Source organism: Leptodactylus fuscus, chromosome 2, assembly GCF_031893055.1.
Source record: "Leptodactylus fuscus isolate aLepFus1 chromosome 2, aLepFus1.hap2, whole genome shotgun sequence".
Taxonomy (NCBI): Eukaryota; Metazoa; Chordata; class Amphibia; order Anura; family Leptodactylidae; genus Leptodactylus; species Leptodactylus fuscus.
This window is the reverse complement of record NC_134266.1, coordinates 62890074-62906039: the sequence shown is the minus strand read 5'-3', so window position 1 is coordinate 62906039 and position 15966 is coordinate 62890074. Positions and strand designations below refer to the sequence as shown.

At 40.6% G+C, this 15966-nt stretch overlaps 1 protein-coding gene across 2 annotated transcripts in view; it reads right to left on the bottom strand.

Annotated features, from left to right (window-relative positions):
• The window catches only part of WSCD1 (WSC domain containing 1), a 169809-nt gene extending 154406 nt beyond the window's left edge, over positions 1-15403 (bottom strand). For both annotated transcript variants that reach the window (XM_075263845.1, XM_075263846.1), the window contains exon 1: positions 15148-15403. The gene's annotated coding sequence lies outside the window, so the exon portion shown is untranslated. The remainder of the gene's footprint in view (positions 1-15147) is intronic.
• Between the last annotated feature and the right edge of the window lie 563 nt (positions 15404-15966).

The following is a 15966-nucleotide window of genomic DNA, read 5'->3' as shown; positions in this document are numbered from 1 at the left end:
AGACTTAGCAGTGCTGAGTCAGTTTTGCTCAACTACACATCTGATGCACACTCGGCACTGCTACATCAGATGTAGCAATCTGATGTAGCAGAGCCGAGGGTGCACTAGAACCCCTGTGCAAACTCAGTTCACGCTAATAGAATGCATTGGCCAGCGCTGATTGGCCAATGCATTCTATTAGCCCGATGAAGTAGAGCTGAATGTGTGTGCTAAGCACACACATTCAGCACTGCTTCATCACGCCAATACAATGCATTAGCCAGTGCTGATTGGCCAGAGTACGGAATTCGGCCAATCAGCGCTGGCCAATGCATTCTATTAGCCCGATGAAGTAGAGCTGAATGTGTGTGCTAAGCACACACATTCAGCACTGCTTCATCACGCCAATACAATGCATTAGCCAGTGCTGATTGGCCAGAGTACGGAATTCGGCCAATCAGCGCTGGCTCTGCTGGAGGAGGCGGAGTCTAAGGTCGGACCTGAATGGAGACTGGTGTGGAGCGATCTTAGACTCCGCCTCCTCCAGCAGAGCCAGCGCTGATTGGCCGAATTCCGTACTCTGGCCAATCAGCGCTGGCCAATGCATTCTATTAGCCCGATGAAGTAGAGCTGAATGTGTGTGCTAAGCACACACATTCAGCACTGCTTCATCACGCCAATACAATGCATTAGCCAGTGCTGATTGGCCAGAGTACGGAATTCGGCCAATCAGCGCTGGCTCTGCTGGAGGAGGCGGAGTCTAAGGTCGGACCTGAATGGAGACTGGTGTGGAGCGATCTTAGACTCCGCCTCCTCCAGCAGAGCCAGCGCTGATTGGCCGAATTCCGTACTCTGGCCAATCAGCACTGGCTAATGCATTGTATTGGCGTGATGAAGCAGTGCTGAATGTGTGTGCTTAGCACACACATTCAGCTCTACTTCATCGGGCTAATAGAATGCATTGGCCAATCAGCGCTGGCCAATGCATTCTATTAGCGTGAACTGAGTTTGCACAGGGGTTCTAGTGCACCCTCGGCTCTGCTACATCAGATTGCTACATCTGATGTAGCAGTGCCGAGTGTGCATCAGATGTGTAGTTGAGCAAAACTGACTCAGCACTGCTAAGTCTCTGCATTCGCATAGGAATGCATTGGCCAGCCTTCGGCCAATCAGCGCTGGCTCTGCCGGAGGAGGCGGAGTCTAAGGTCGGACCTGAATGGAGACTGGTGTGGAGCGATCTTAGACTCCGCCTCCTCCAGCAGAGCCAGCGCTGATTGGTCGAGTTCCGTACTCTGGCCAATCAGCGCTGGCCAATGCATTCTATTAGCCCGATGAAGTAGAGCTGAATGTGTGTGCTTAGCACACACATTCAGCTCTACTTCATCAGGCTAATAGAATACATTGGCCAATCAGCGCTGGCCAGTGCATTCTATTAGCTTGATGAAGCAGAGTGTGCACAAGGGTTCAAGCGCACCCTCGGCTCTGATGTAGCAGAGCTGAGGGTGCACAAGGGTTCAAGTGCACCCTCGGCTCTCCTACATCAGAGCCGAGGGTGCGCTTGAACCCTTGTGCAGCCTCGGCTCTGCTACATCAGAGCCGAGGGTGCGCTTGAACCCTTGTGCACACTCTGCTTCATCAAGCTAATAGAATGCATTGGCCAGCACTGATTGGCCAGAGTACGGAATTCGGCCAATCAGCGCTGGCCAATGCATCCCTATGGGAAAAAGTTTATCTCACAAAAATCACAATTACACACCCGATAGAGCCCCAAAAAGTTATTTTTAATAACATTCCCCCCTAAATAAAGGTTATCCCTAGCTATCCCTGCCTGTACAGCTATCCCTGTCTCATAGTCACAAAGTTCACATTCTCATATGACCCGGATTTGAAATCCACTATTCGTCTAAAATGGAGGTCACCTGTTTTCGGCAGCCAATTACTTTTTCCAATTTTTTTCAATGCCCCCGGTGTCGTAGTTCCTGTCCCACCTCCCCTGCGCTGTTATTGGTGCAAAAAAGGCGCCAGGGAAGGTGGGAGGGGAATCGAATTTTGGCGCACTTTACCACGTGGTGTTCGATTCGATTCGAACATGGCGAACACCCTGATATCCGATCGAACATGTGTTCGATAGAACACTGTTCGCTCATCTCTAATTAATATGACTGGACTTTGTATGACTTATTAAGAGATAAGTGGATCAGTTTTAGGCATTTATTTTAATATTTTTTCAGTTACTCTTGACCTTAGTGGGCCTTCAGCTTTTATGATCCAACAGTGCGTCACCTACATCTAGAGATGGGCAAACCTCTGAAGGTTCATTTTGTTTTGGGTGGTTCAGTCCCAAGATTTGTTTAGGGTCAAATAAGTTCTCTACAGACCCTAGAGTATAATAAGTGGAGGCCTAAGATAGGTGAACAAACATAATCGTTATACTGACCTTCCCTCAGCATATGGTATTAGCACTCTGACTTCATATTTGCCATATATTAACACCACCTCACAGGGAAAGGGAGGAGATTGTAATCTAAATTATAGCTTGATATTACTTCCATTATATTAGTCACAGTTGCAGTTTACTGTCAATCAAGTGAACGCTACATGACTTAGACATGACAGCTTCCACCCACCCACATGACCCTTTATAGATAGCATGTGCTATTATAGCAGTGTTTGGGGTATAGTAAATATGATGATAGGGTCCCTTTAAATGGAACCTACCATATCCCCAAGCATTTTTAACTGATAACACTGCATTATAGAGCACATTAAAGTGATAAACATATTGTAGTTATGTATGTCACTTTGTAGATTTGTGTAAAAGTAATTATATGGTAAGTTCACACAGAGTTTTTTGGTCAGGATTTTGAGGCCATATTTGCCTCAAAATCCTGACCAAAAATACAGCTCCTGTTGAAATCAATGGGAGCCGCTCAGGAGCTTTTTCCGTGAGCCGGCTTGTGCCGACTCCCGGAAAAAGAAGGGAAGTGCTCATTCTTCAGGCCATCTCACCTCGCGATTCGGCCTGAAGACGCTCCCTCCTGCAGACTAGGCCCATTCATTGGGCCTAATCCGGAACAGAGTGCGTGGCTGGATGTCGGTGCAGTGCATCGGCTTTCAGTCATGGCTACCCGGCTTTTGGATTCGGGCCTCCGGCCTCTGCCTCAGGTTCAGATCCAAAAAACCCTGTGTGAACTTACCCTTAAAATCTTATGTAAATGAGACAGTTGGTGCACTGGTGGTGGGCCTTCATCCCTGGGAGCACTGCTCTTGCTACTGAAGTAGGATAGGTGATGTTATATCAGCGGAAGGATCAAAATTCACTGTATGGGATTGCACATGCAGAAAAGGAGTCTAAGTGGCAAAAGCAGTACTCCAGAGAGCTGAAGGCCTGTCCCCAGTGCTCCATTTGCCTAACCTTTCAAAGTTGGTCTTGACTACAAAAATGGTGTATGTTATTTATCATTATAATGTGCTTGGGGGAAGTGGTAGACTCCCTTTAAAAATTCACCATGGTAAGAGGGTATTAGGTCTGAGGCTACATTCACCATGTTTTTGTCAGATGTGTCCCTTCTAGAAAGTGTTTTTTTTTTTTCTTTATTATTTTCGGGGAGAAAAATTGCAGACTGCAAAAAAAAAAAAAATGGTATAAAGGAACCCATCCTCTATTTTTTCTTCTGTCTTTTTTTTTTTTCTTTTTTTTCTTTTAAAAATTGAAGTCAATTATGGTGGATACCAAAGTCTTCCATGTGTATCCTTTTTAAAGAATTCATGTTGTCAATTTTTCCGATACTTGGACAGATCCGAACAACAGAAAGGACGGCAGTATGAACATGGCCTGAGTCAAGCTTTGCAGAATACTATCCAATTTCACAAGCTGACATGATACAACATCCTCTTTGTATTTTAGCATTATAATGCTGTCTGTAGCGAAATCACAAAGATTAACATAAACCATAACAAACTATGCAGTCTGGACAGCTACGTAGCCTGACAAGCCGACATCATGTTATTGGAGCTGTAACGGAGCAAATACATTTTTTGGTGGTGAATAATTTAAATAACAGTCAACATAAATCTCTTGCAACCTCCATCAAGTTCTCCACTAAACAACTTTATCTTTCTTTGCAACAGCAAGACAGCAGTTGAAGCCATAATGACTTTTACCATAGAGATCCAAGATAACATGGCTTAAATCACTGCAATGAATCCTGGAGGAACAGGCTAAAATAGTCTCACCCTCCAACCTCCTCACTTTTAATGACGGCACCTCATATGTCGCCACGTCTACTTGGGAATTTTTTTGTAGATGTGGACAAAGAACTGGTTAAACAAAGACGTGCCTAGACTTAAGATGTGAAATCTCTGCGAAATAACTCAATTTCAGCTCAAAGTAGATTTTGTAAGCAATTGTTTCTCTATGAAGGTCTTAATTTAATTTGTGTAATTTGTTTGGGCATTCTGAAAGGCAAATCAATTACAATTGGTTTGTCCTTTGGTAGATGTGCCAGCCATAACCACATCTGTGTATTCAAACAGCATGAAAAAGTAGGGAAGAAGAAGAAGAAGATTCAAGAGTCTGAAGCAGAGGAGTTACTTTCCATTATCTAGCCGGCTTTTTTGCATCTCATATTGCCGTGTTTTGCATCTTGTACATAAATATATATTTTGTACTGAAATATATATATTATGTTGTCATGACTGCTTTCACTAGGGAGTTGTCGTAATTGGCATACATTATACTTCATACTTTCTTGGCGCCTCAAACCTTGAACCTGCTCTTATGAAATGATTCCACAAAGTCCTATAAGTTAATGGCATTTAAAAGCAGAATTCCATATCTTTGCATCCATTATATATTACTTCACACGTGACTACATCCTTGTATACATGGGTATTTTATCCTCAACCGCAGTCACATGTGCCATAATGAAACACTTCTATACAATCTCACAGAAAAGCTGATTCTATGATGATGGTATCAGTTAAAGTGGACTCTGAGTATATTTGGCTGGTTGGGCAGATGCCCCTGGTGGTTGGTGTCCAGTATCATCAACAAGGCAACCTTTTTAAGGCTAAGGCCCTACGTGGCATCCTGCAGCAAAAAAGTGCCACGGTTTTGGAAATCGGTGGGTCCACAGCACTGTTTTTACCGCAAAGTAAGCATGGGATTTACTATAACCTCATACACTTTGCTCTGACTGTAAAACGATGCTTTTTGGGTTTTTTTCTGTAGATTGTGAGCCCCATATAGGAACCGCAACGGACATTTTTTTTTCCTATCAGTATGTCTTTGTAGAATAGGAGGCATTTCACACAAACACGGGGAGAACATACAAACTCCTTGCCGTTGTGCCTGGCGGGATTCAATCTCAGGACTCCAGTGTTGCAAAGCTACAGTGCTAACCGCTGGGCTACCACGTTGCCCTGATGCAATTTCTTCCGTGGCATTTCTGCTGTGGGCAAATTGCGATGTTTACGCCACATGGGACCCCAGCCTGAAGCGGTGTTCCAAGTCCTTTTTTTTTAGTAACTTTACATACTTACCTCTGTTTTCAGCTGGGGATCTAGCACATACCCTCCATTTGGCTCTCTGGTGTTAGGGTAGGTTTAGACTACCGTTATTAATGTTCATTGCTGTCATCCATCATAGAATGAGAGTAATGGATATTAACAATAGTAGAGTGACTCAATCCATCTGGTTTCTGTCAGCATTCACTCATATAATAAAATATGACATACGTTGTTTTTTTGTTTTTTGTTTTTTTTTTACTTTTATAATAGAAGAGCAAGACATGCATGAAGGACTTTTAATTCCATTACAAAAATGTATAAACATGATAAAAGAAAGCTTGTGTCATGTTTTTCATTAAAGTCAATGGGAATGGAAACTGATGATGAGGGTTCAATCTGCATCCGTCACTATACTACTGTTAATGTCTGTTGCTCTAATATTATGATGGATGAGTGCAATGGACATTGATAATGGTAGTGTGCAAAACCCCTTCATTACTTTTGGCTGTATCGCTCATGTACAGGTCAAAGGTCTGGAACACTGGGGACTCAAAGAGAGATGAATATGCAGAGCTTAAAAACTTGTTACCACCTCCAACAATTTCAGTTCTTTATATCATTTACTAGTTGCTGCTCCATCGATTCCAGCATAGTTGAAATTTTATCTCTAGATCCCACCATTCCTGAGCAATCAATGCTGTTAGTTTTGGTATCTGATATGCTATTTAGTCTCTGTACTGTCAGGAAGGTGGTGTCACGCATGTCCCGACATGGGGCGTGACTCTGAGCTCTGACACTGGCTGACTCTGATTGGAGCTCTGAATCACACACCCTGCCTGACACCGCCCTTCTGACATTACAGGGCTTAAATAGTACATCAGACATCAAAACTCTGAAACAGTGGGGGTTATAGAGAGAAAGTTCTAACTGTGCTGGAGTTAGTAGAGCAGATTTGCAACACACCTTTAAGTCAAGGGATACAGCTACAAGGGTATAGCATAAAACTCATCCTTTGCCCTGGTTGAAGAATCTCTGCTATGACCCTGGCTAAAACGTTTGAAAAACAGCTCTATTCTCACATTTCATTGCCTTTGTTATATTGTAAAAATATATATTTGTTTACCAGGGAAGAGGCAGAAACACATGATTTATTAGTGATGTTTCCACACTGACAAAATTTTGTAATCCGCAAGAACAATTGCCAATACTGAAGAACAATTGAGTGAAGAAGATACAAAATAGCAACTAAGAACAATAAGTGTTTACAAATAACAGCTAATGAAATGCCAGACGCTGGAAAAACAATGTATGAATACATCTTATTCAAAGCCAGGGATGATGGAGAGTCCTTCCATTGATCTAGCCTTGTGATTGATCTATAGAAAAGTAAATTATGAGCACATGTTTATTTTCTCTGCATGTTTACTTAGTATGGGGACTGCTACAGATTTCACTTTCCCTATACTTTGCTTTTTACGATCTAGTATATCAATTATAATTATTATATTATGCTTTAGTCCAACAGGCTTACAATGTATAGAAAAAAGTATTGGGGTATCCGCACATTACTCCATGACTTTATGGACCTTGCTTTGTGCAGTGGGGAACAGTCAAGCTTTAATGGAAAAAGGCCTTCCCAAACTGTTCCCACAAAGTTGAAAGTTTACAGTTGTCCAAAATGTCTGTGTGCTGAAACATTATGATTTCCCTTTAATGAAACTAAGGGGCCTAGGCCAACCCCTGAAAAGCAAACCCAAAACATTATCTGTCCTCTACCACACTTCCCAGTTGACCTAATACAGTCAAACAGGTAATCTCTTGGCATTCACCAAACCTAGATTCATCCATCAAACTGCCGGACATAAAAGTGTGAAGCATCATCCCACAGATCACATTTCTACTACTCCAGAATCCAGTGGCAACACTGTGCTCTACACCATTGTATTTGATACCTGCCATTGTGCTTGATAATATAAGTATTGCATACAGCTGCTTGGCCATGGAAACCAATACCATGAAGCTTCTGTTGTACAGAAGAGGTTTGACATTCTGTAGTAATGTCAACAGAGTGTTGGAGACTTCTATGCACGATGTGCCTCAGCACTAGAGATGGGTCAACTGACTCATACTGAGCCGGGTCCAACCCGATGATAGTGGTCAGTGTTTTACCATCTGCTATATATATTGTTAATGGAAAGGGGCCCGGCCCAAGGGAGGTGTATAAAAATAAAAAAATTCTTATACTCACCTGTCCTTAGCTTAGCATCTGCTCCGGGGCTCTTCCTGCTAGTAACTGAGGTCATGCCAGCGGTCACATGAGGCGCGCCAGAGTAATAATTTCACCGCTTCAGCGCAAGACTTCAGTCTTAAGGCAGAAGAGGATGCCGCAGACAGCAGGATGGAGTGAGGATTCCCCGGACAGATGAGTATGAAGTGTTTCTTATTTTTAATCTCTTCTCCTGAGCATCTACCTTTTATACTATCCGGTCTGAGGAGACCCCAGAATATAATAGCATCAGCTCTAGGTGGGGGGCTCTTGGGAGCACATAATACTGTGGGGGGGCCACTCTGAGCACATAATACTATGTGGAGGCCACTGTGGGGAGCATATAATACTGTGCGGGGGACACTGTGAACATATAATACTATGTGGAGGCCACTGTGGGGAGCATATAATACTGTGCGGGGGACACTGTGAACATATAATATTATGTGGGGGCCACTATGGGGAGCATATAATACTGTACAGTGGCCACTGCAGAGTACGTAATAATGTGTGGGGGGTACAGTGGAGCAAATAATACTGTGTGGGTGCCACAGAGGAGCATGTAATACTGTCCCAGTATGGTTTCCATGACGTATTCTTGATGACTGCAGTTGTGGGTACTAAAGATGTACCCCTTTCAAGTATCTAAGATATAGCTTCAGCACACATAACCACCACTATCAAGAATTCGCTCTAGGAAGGGGGTAGGGAGCCACGGACAAAGGTTTCCCCCAGGGCCCACAAGACTTTAGTTATGGAACTGCTTATAACTAAAACATTTTGTGTGTTCCTAACATGTATAAATGTGTGCGTGTTCCTTTTTCTTCTATTAGAGTTGTAGCAATTTTAGTGCACCCGGCTATCTTTAGGCCGTCCAATCTGTACACAACTGTGTATGTGTTCTATGCAGGTCAGCTACTCTATTAGGACCATGGGAGATCATGCTTAATACATGAAACACTATCCTCTAAGAACACATGACAAATGCTCAGTATTAGTGCATAAAATGTTTTTCTTTTAAATAAACCAAAACATTTGTGTGAGGTGCGCCATAAATATCAGATACAGCTCTGCTATATAGGTAGTAGTGCACATCTTTAAGAGCGCCATTATGTGCCTATATCAGTGATTTTCTTCATCAATTCTCAAGTGTGAACCAAACACTTCTTTTGGTACAATCCACTAATGTTGAAGAAAAGAGTAAGAATCTGTCTCCATGACAACAGAATATTTACTCTGAGTAGATATGTAATAAAATGTATCAACTATTTCCATACTCTATAACTGTTGCAGTTTAGGCAATATTATAGACTAATAGACTATACCCTGTAACAAAGTCTATGAGTTTGTGAACAATCTATTCATTATGCATGGTATACTGGATGGTATATGCAGATTATTATCCTGTAAAGAAAGTCTCCTTGTGGTCCCAGTGGATCCCAAAATTTGTGGGTAATTGCATCTCATCTTCTCAAGTGGGCCGGGGCCAGAAAGAGTGACCCTGACTCTGGATTTCTACTGCTAGTATTAAAGCAGTACATCTAGAGTACAGGCATCCATTATAGACATCCAGACTCCCTTTTAAGGGAACAGTACTGTCAACCATCCAATTGGCATTCTGGAGGACTGTTAAAGGGGTTATGACTTTTTACAAAAAGTATTTATCCTTTATCATAGAAAACAGAATAAATACCTAATAAGTTGGGGTCTGACCGATGAGAACTTTGTGATCCTGTTTCTGGGTGTTTTCCCAGAAACATATCATAGGGTCAGCACATGGTACTAAAGTTTAGCAAAGTATAGTGGTATTATGTAGCTAAAATACATGTAGTATTACTCTTCATTGTACCTACATGGTTTCCCATAGATCTCCAAAGACCTTGAACCATCGCTGATAGGTTACTTTTAAAGACAGCCTGTCACTAGGAAACTCAATATCAAACCAGCCGCAGTGCATTATAGGGTATATAATATGTTGAACACCATCATATCTTAAGATAGTCCATTAGATGCAGCATTTCCTTGAAAAAAGCTATTTTTAGAAATATTCAAATAAGGACTCTTTCAGATGACCATGGACATGGTCAGTGTGTTATCTGTGTATTCCATGGATGGCACACTGATCCATTCTTTTCTATGGGCCCAAACACATAACCATAAATTTCACGGTACTATGTGCTGGCCGACAGTCCAGGCCGCAAAATATAGAACAAATCGTATTCCTGTCCTATTTTGTGGCCCGTGCTTCCGTGGCTCCTATTCATTTAATGAAAGGGACCACAGAAGCATGGCCCATGTCTGCAACCGGCCTAAGGCTCAAGTGTCTCCAATAACTATGTATGTAGGGTTGAAAATCTGAGACTGATGCACCCTACTGTACTACTATTCATTTGCATATTTCTAAAATAGCTTTTTTTTTTAAAGGAAATGGTGCATCTATATCAGTTGGTATGCAAAATGAGAATGTTGTGACTGGGGGAAAACATATGCATTTGGGTTAGCAACTGGCTCACTGATAGGAAACAGAGGGTACTTGTTAATGGTAAATATTCAGACTGGGCCACAGTCACCAGTGGGGTGCCGCAAGGGTCAGTATTAGGTCCTCTCTTGTTTAATATCTTTATTAATGACCTGGTAGAGGGTTTACAAAGCAGGGTGTCCATATTTGCAGATGATACTAAACTTTGTAGGGTAATTAATAATGAGGAGGATAGTAGGATATTACAAGGGCATCTAAGGAAACTGGAAGCATGGGCGGAGACATGGCAAATGAAGTTTAATGTGGGCAAATGTAAGGTAATGCACTTTGGTCGATGTAATAAAATGTATGATTATGTGCTTAATAGTAAATTACTGGGTAAGACTGTCAATGAAAAAGACTTAGGGATTTTGGTGGACAGCAAGCTTACCTTTAGTGACCAGTGCCAGGCAGCTGCTGCCAAGGCAAATAAAATTATGGGATGCATCAAATGAGGTCTAGATTCTCATGACAAGGACATAGTTATGCCTCTATACAAATCACTGTTACAGCCACACTTAGAATATTGTGCGCAATTTTGGGCCCCGATATACAAGAAAGTCATAAGTGAACTTGAAAAGGTGCAAAGACGGGCAACCAAAATGATTAGGGGAATGGGTGGACTGGAGTACAACGATAGATTAACAAACTTGGGGTTATTCAGTTTAGAGAAAAGACGTCTACGGGGAGATCTAATAACAATGTACAAATACATGAAGGGACAATACAAAGAACTTTCTAAGGATCTTTTTACTCCTAGGCCAATGGCAGTGACAAGAGGACATCCTCTACGTCTGGAGGAGAGAAGGTTTCACCAGAAACATAGAAGGGGATTCTTCACAGTAAGAACAGCAAGGCTCTGGAACTCTCTGCCCCAGGAAGTGGTGATGGCGGATTCACTGAACAAGTTCAAAGAGGGCTTGGATGCTTTTCTTGAAGAGAAAAGTATAACAGGTTATGGACTCCTGATTTTAAGGAGGGTTTTATACTGACTGCCAGATTTGGAGTCGGGAAGGAATTTTTTCCCCTGAAATAGGACAATTGACATGAGCCTCATGGGTTTTTTTGCCTCAACACTGTAGGGATTGTAGGGTTATAGGTTGGACTTGATGGACTAATGTCTTTATCCAACCTCATCAACTATGTAACTATATCAAAAGGTATGGTGGTGGTCAGTATAGTGTCCCCTATAATGACTGTATCAGGCTAGATATTGCTTTTGTCGGGGACAGACTCCCCTTAAGGGGACCTGTCACCATTTATTTTATTTCTGGCTAAGCCAGCCAGGTACAGAACTAGTCTATTTTTGTTCCATAGAGACTGAATGGAGTACAGCACAAGTCTGATTCTTGCCCACCCTATAGATAGATGATAATGTGTGATTCTGGGCAACCCATTTAAAAACACATCTTCAAGACCGCTATAAGAAATCAAAGCTATAGTTGAACAAAATAAGAGTCTTTCTTTTAGACAGTTTATAAATCTCTTCCACAGCTACTGAAATATGCACAAACAAGACAAAAGTGACACCTCCTCTATAAGCCTTTAGCTAGAATATTCATTCACATACCGAGAAAAGAATTCTCATGCGATGTGTGAACACCGGCCTGAAAGCATAGCAGAAAAATCAATTAAGTAAGAAAATAAGGAAATCGGATGCGGAATGTAAACCTTGTTCTAAACAATGTAACAAATACAATTCTATTAATGTAACTCAGAGTAATGTAAAGTGACTCCACTAAACGACCGCCTGTATCAATGCTTTCAGTAGCTCATGGGCTGCCATCTACCATTGGACTGAGGGTGTTACACTGAGACTCTGATTGATCTTTCCAGACAATAAGCCTACTATGTAAAAGCTGGTAAAGAAGCTTAGAACAAAACAAAGCAATGAAAAGCTAGGCTGGGATGAAGAGGATCCGAGGAATCCAGGAAGCTTTATAGATCCTGACACTAGATATGTTGTAAGAAGACAGTAGAGTTCTACCCAGGTGAATTATAGGAGCCTTAAAGGGCACCGGTCGCCTCACCTGATATTTCTGTTTTACTGAATACTTATATGATATATATATATATATATATATATATATATATATATATATATATATAAATGTAGATTGTGAGCCCCACATGGAGCTCACAATGTACATTTTTTCCTATCAGTATGTCTTTTTTGGAATATGGGATGGAAATCCATGCAAACACAGGGAGAACATACAAACTCCTGAGCCACCGTGTGGCCCCATACTTATATGAAATAATTTAGTGACATCTTTTTTATACTGTAACTTTATGTTGTGCTGTTCCTAGAAATGTATCAAAATCTTGACAAATAAGTATTATCTTTTTTCTAAGTCAAAGTGGTGTGTCCCTACAAAGACTAGCGCTATCTGCCCTGATTGGACAGTGTCAGACTATGCAATGGTATCCCCCAATGGGTAACACCCAGTTGTCCATTTAGTAATAACTGTCTAGGGAGAAGAAAAGAAGAAAAACACAACACAGAGATCTAAGAAAATATATTCTAGAATTGTTATTCTGTAAAGAATACAAGTATTACAGACATGTCAGGAGCGGTGACACATCAGCTTTCATTTAAAGGGGAAGTCATACAATAGATGTAGGAACACAAGGACTTAGATGAAGTACTTGCTTAGCTATACCGTGTTTGTTTATAACCCAGTTTCCGCAGCCTTAAAGTTCAGGTTACATAAGGACAGAGTTAGCAGAGCTGAATTTGTGATTTAACTCTTTTTGACTTTGTTAATTTTGCAACGACTTAGATAAGCTAATGTAGTTTATCTCTATCAAGTTTCATATAAATACGTAATATATATATATATATATATATATATATATATATATATATATATATATATATTTATTTATTTGGAGAAACTTATACATAGTCAATATCAGGTAAAACAAACTTGTTTGAGGATCAGAAGCCCCAGAGTAATAAACAATCATTACATAATGTCAAAAGAATAAGTTTATTCAGGAAAAAAGAGCAGTTTCCCAGAATACTAGTCATGTTCTTTGTCACTGTCGCACCATAATATTCTGTTTTCTCAGGGCAAGAAGCAAATTAATGCATATTATTATCATTTCTCATTTTAGAACTTTCCGTAAGGCAATTTCAGACTGGCACTTTGAGCTCATTATATATTGGTAATATATTTTTTTGTGCTATAATTCACATTGCCGGATCATTTTTTACATATACTGTTTAAGAAGGTTAATTTACAGTCTTGCCCAGAAACACTAAATCAAAATCTACACGTAATGGAGGGATTAAATATGATTTAGAACAATGACTTAATGGATGCCCTCTCTGCTAGTCAATGTTTTCTTAAGCAATTTCGTAAGTTATGGATTTTCCTATGCATGTGTAGCACAGAAGTCTACTTGGGTATAGATGATATATTACATTGTCTTGATTATTTGTCATTGACTAAACCTCAGTCAAATACAGAAAACTTTGGGTACTCTGTAATGTGCTACAATGCATAAAATGATGCATAAAACCACTTCTCGTTGGGATCAATCTTAGTACTGAAGGACTTGCAGAGGGTTGGCATCTCTAGTTCGCACATAATGGGTTAAATGCCCATTCACATGCATTATTGCAGCCTGAGCATCTTAAAGAAACAGAGTTCCCACCATGCAAGTGATAAAAGAAAAAAAAGGCAAATGGTCCCCCACGAAGCATAAAAATAACTGCATTTAAGCCATTTCTTTTCCCAAGCTGTAGTTTTATTCCTGGTGCGCTCATGATCTGCAATTACCATTGGCATGCTATTTATATAGTGTCAGCCATGTACTGTATATAGCCTTTAGCATAATCAACAGTCACACATTGGAAACCTGGGAAAGACTATGGGGAGGTAATGAGGGCAAAACATGGCAGTGGTAAGTATAAGGAGGCACTGAGCGGGCGCAATCTGCATACTCTGTGACGGAGAGGAGTTACTTAACACTTAAAATGTGTCATTAGATGATTCAACAGGAAAAACACAGAAGTAAACCATCTTTAGGGCATATTCACACATTCAGGTTTTTTTTTATCAGGTTTTAATCAAGTCTTTAAAGCTAAAATAAGATGTGGATCATAAAGTAGACAAACCATCAAGGGTTGGCATTACTTCTCCTCTTTTTTTAACTCCTCTCCTGGTTTTGCTTCCAAAACCACACCTGTACAAAACCTGAATATGTGAATATACCCTTATTGACAGGGACAGATCCAAAACTTCAATATTGGCTCGATATACAGAACAACATATTGATGCTCAATACAATAGCACCAGATCAGATTTTCCAATCCCATTCTGCCTGGGTATAAAAAGTGGAGGGAAGAATTGGAGTTGAGTTTTTAGGATTCTCTCCCATCCTATAATGCAGTTTGAGACTTTTTGATGTGGTTTGGGACACATGTCTATAACTATTTAAGGTGGCGCCTACATACAAGTATCTCAAAGACATGACAGTAAGTTACTGATTTAGTGGTCTCGTGTGGGACGGATTCCTCATACAGTAGAAGACATATTCTAATATTCTTGTATAATACTCCATCCATAAGATGATTCAGAGACATCTGGATACTATAGACAATATAGATACATAAAGCAATATTGTTGCAATGTGAGATGAATGAAGATGCCATCTACTGCTGTGGTATAGGTACATGATCATGACAAATTCTGGAACCAGGAGACAACCCTTGCAGTCCAGGATAAGTGACATGTTGTGCTACAAGACTGGAGAATGAGATCTCAAGTGCAACAGTCAATGCATTCAAGGCAAGTTCACAGAGTGGAGTCTGCCCCTGTCCACAGATGTACAAGACGCAGGAATGGAACCAGACAAAACTTACCTGTGACATATAGGAGGAGGAAAAAGTAACACTCCAATAGGCTACGCAGAATGAGAGGATAAATCCAGCTCCCTGTGGCATGCCAGCCTGTCGTGCCCATACACAGGGTGAGATCCAGTCAGTAGTCAGTCAGTGCTCTGTGCCTGCATGCATTGTGTGTGCTCCACTACCTCCAGCTGTTTATATCAGTAACTAACCGAGCAGCAAGCTAGAAGCCTCAGTCCCCGCATGCTCAGTGCAGCCCTTCACTGCTGCTGCTGCCTGCCATCTACTCCAGACATCTGCAGGGTCCTAGCGACTACTGCTGACCACAGCGCACACACATGCTGGCGTCTTAGGCATCCACTTCTTTATTCAGGGCTGAAGTAGCTGTCTTATTCAAAGCTACTTATTTATGCGAGATGTAATTTAGTCTTTTTCTTATTTTTTTTATATTAATAATATATATTAACCCTGCTTGAGGATGAAAACAGCCTGAAACTGAAAATTGTACGAAAAGCGGCATAAAAAATGTAGATTGTGAGCCCTATATGGGACAGGGACCGTCAATGTATGTAAAGCACTGCGGAATATGATGGCGCTATATAAGTAAGCATAATAATAATCACCATCACCATCATCATCATTATTATTATTATTATTATTATTATTAATAATAATAATAATAATAATAATAATAATAATAATAATAATAATAATAATAATAATAATAATATAGGAACCAAAAAGTGTCTTTTAAATGGTTAAATTATTTTAGATAACATACTGGTAATAATAATAATAATAATAATAATAATAATAATAATAATAATAATAATA